Source organism: Colobus angolensis, unplaced genomic scaffold (genome assembly GCF_000951035.1).
Source record: "Colobus angolensis palliatus isolate OR3802 unplaced genomic scaffold, Cang.pa_1.0 Scaffold17, whole genome shotgun sequence".
In the NCBI taxonomy this organism is placed as follows: Eukaryota; Metazoa; Chordata; class Mammalia; order Primates; family Cercopithecidae; genus Colobus; species Colobus angolensis.
Genome location: NW_012114821.1, coordinates 1,177,778 through 1,180,729, shown reverse-complemented (window position 1 = coordinate 1,180,729; position 2,952 = coordinate 1,177,778).

Here is a 2,952-nt window from a genome sequence, read left to right as displayed (position 1 = left end):
ACACCCGGGGTCCCCGGGTGGCCCCTGCCCAGAGGCGGCCCAGACCTGTCTGTTCCCCGCCGGGCCGGCGACCTTACTGCCTCCGAGATGCGCCCCTGCCCGCCCCCCACCTCGCTTCCCGCGTGCAGCTGAGAACTTTCCCATCGCAACACTGGAGACAACTGAGTCGGTAGAAAGAGCCCTTAAAGCACCCCACACAAGAAAAGTTAAGCACACATACAAGGACTGGAATAGCCCATTCACAGAAGGAAAAATTGCTCGGTGATACTTAGAACAACTCTTTCCACCCATCAGATTGGCAAAGCTCCAGCTCTCCCCGCCTTCACCAATGTCGGCCACCGTGTCTGGGATGCCCCTGGCCGTGTTTTCTCCAAGCTTAATGCCACATGTCCTGTAACTAAGTCCCGCTTCCAGGAATCCGTCAGAGGTCCTAAGGAAACCGTCAGAGGACGCAGAGCCCCGGCGCGCGCGGAAGGTGCTGGCTGCGGGTACAGCCTTTGCAGTGAGTACCGGAGGCGACCACAGTCAGCCGGGGCCTCAGGACCCCCCACACTCCTCCACAACTGTAAAGGTGATGCCGAGGAAAGCCCAGGTGTGGGAACGACACAAGTGATTCCCTTTCAAGTGGGAAGAAAGTGACTTCTTTCTTTAAAGTCCGCGTGTGCTGTGAAAGGCCCTGAAGGTCATGCAGGTCGAACCAGACCCTAGGGCTGGGGCTGGGTCCAGGGCGGTGACCCTCTCCTTCCCTCTTTCCTGCTCCCACCAGCCCCGATTCCTGTCGCCTGCAACATCCCCCCAGGGCTCAGCACCTGGCCTTGCAGCCCTCTCCTGGCCTCCCGCAGGGGCCTCCCTTCCCTCTGGCTGGAACAGGTCAGGACTCTCCAGCTGAAGCCTAGAGAGCTACGGCTCCTCCCTCTCCTAGCACACCCCGCCCATGGCCTCCAGCTCTAGGTCACCCACTTCCCTCCTGCCCTACCCCTTCCCCAGGCCTCTCGCAGGTGCTTCCCATCCTGGAGGCTGGGGCTCCAGACAACCAGGCATCCCCTCCCTGGATGGTGAGCTACTGGAAAGCAAGGCCAGAGCCTAGCTCCGGAAGAGGCTGGGGCTCCAGACAACCAGGCATCCCCTCCCTATACACTGCTCCTGTACATGCCCACCTGGCCCCCATGGTGGCAGCCAAGACTGAGGGCCTTGTGGGCAGCTCTGCCCCAGGAGCCCAAAATATTATCCTTGTTGCATCTGGGCACTGGACCGTTTTAAAGTCAATGATGGACGCCGCAGCAAGAAGCTCAACCCCTGGTCTCATGAACCGCCTGGGCGGGCCCAGCAGGTGGCGCTGCGCCGCCTGCACTCACCTGGGATGCGCGAGGCCCTCCCTGACCCGCAGATCCCCCCAGGCCTCCCCCATCCGGTCCCCCCCCCCATCCAGTCCCAGCTCCAGCGCCTAGCACGCAGCGGGAACTCAGTCAACCTGCGCGTGCTAAGGAGGTGCACAGGCAAGGCCCTGCGCAGTTACCTGCGATGCGAATGACCGCCCGCTCCGCAGGGTCCAGCACACTCCCGTTGCTCCCAGCACCACCCCCGCTGCGCCGGCTCCGCTGCGTTTTTTCAAGGTTCCAGGGCAGTGTGTCCCCGGGACTGGGCGAGCCACTGCTTCCATTGGAGACATCTTCAGCGACTGCCCGGACCTCAGCGTCCTCACCCGACATGGCCTCCTGGAGGGGAAGCAGGAGGGGTCACACCTCAGCCTGTTCAGAAGTGGACTCTGCACGCCGACCCACCCACCACCTTCTTCACCTAGACACGGACCCCGCCCCACCCACCCTCTGGCCTGGACACTGGCACCCACACCCCTCCTGTACCCTGCTGTACCCACATACTGACCCCCATGCTCTCGCCCCAGGCACTTACCCTCTCTTCATCCATGACTGCCTCGCCCCCCCCCGCCCATTCCTCAGACACCCACACAGTGACCCCCCCCCCCAGCCACTGGCCTCACCCTCCAGTCTATCACCAGGACACTGACCACCCTGGCCACCCCCACTCCCGCACATTGACTGCCACTCTCCTCTCTTAGTCACCCACACTCTCCTACTCTGTCACCCAGGGGCTCAACCGGCACAGGACAGTCCACCTTCCACCCTGTCCAATGGAAGGGGAAGGGGCGACTACCTTCACTCAGACGCCGGCCGCCACTGCCTCCATCCCAAACTGGACCCGCCTCTAACCCTCTAATCGCAGGCAGGCGAGGCCATCAAGGAACGCTGATCACTGCCCCCACCACTCACCGGGTCGTCAGGGAAGGACACCCAAGCCCTTCTCCTGGACACCAGCAGTCCACCTCCAAGCTGTCTTGACCTCTAGGACTCCCCATCACGCCACCCCACCTCAGCCCGCAGTCCCACCTCCATCTCCGCAGCGAAGGCCTATAAATAGCTACAGCCGCAGCGGCGTGGGCCGCCGGAGCTCTGCTGCGGCGAGGCCGGGAGGGAGCCCAGGCAGCCGCTCCAGCAGCCCACCGTGGGGGCGCGTACACCGGCACGGCGGACGCAACCAGGGCGCACGCATACCCACGCGCGCACACTCCCCAGCCCCCGTCCCCAAGAGCACTGGCGTGCGAGAGGTGAATGGGACTCTGTCTCGGCGAGGGTGGGCTGGCGTGGGGGCACAATGTGGGCTCTGTGCCTCCGCCCTCAGGCCATGGGCTAGGGAGGAGACAGCGGACACCGAGCAGGGGCCCGCCGCGCCCCGCCCCCACTGGTTCCTCCACCGGCCGCCCCGGTTGCAGTCCCCGGCCCAGAGCCCTGCGGTCAGCCCAGCAGCCTTTCCTGCCCACACCCCGGGCACCGCCCGTCCAGTTCCGCAGTCTCGGGCGTGCAGGGAGATCCTGTCCTCTCGAGCGAGGGCAGGAGGGGGCGCGACGCAGCCCCCAGTTCCGTGTGGCCTGCGGCC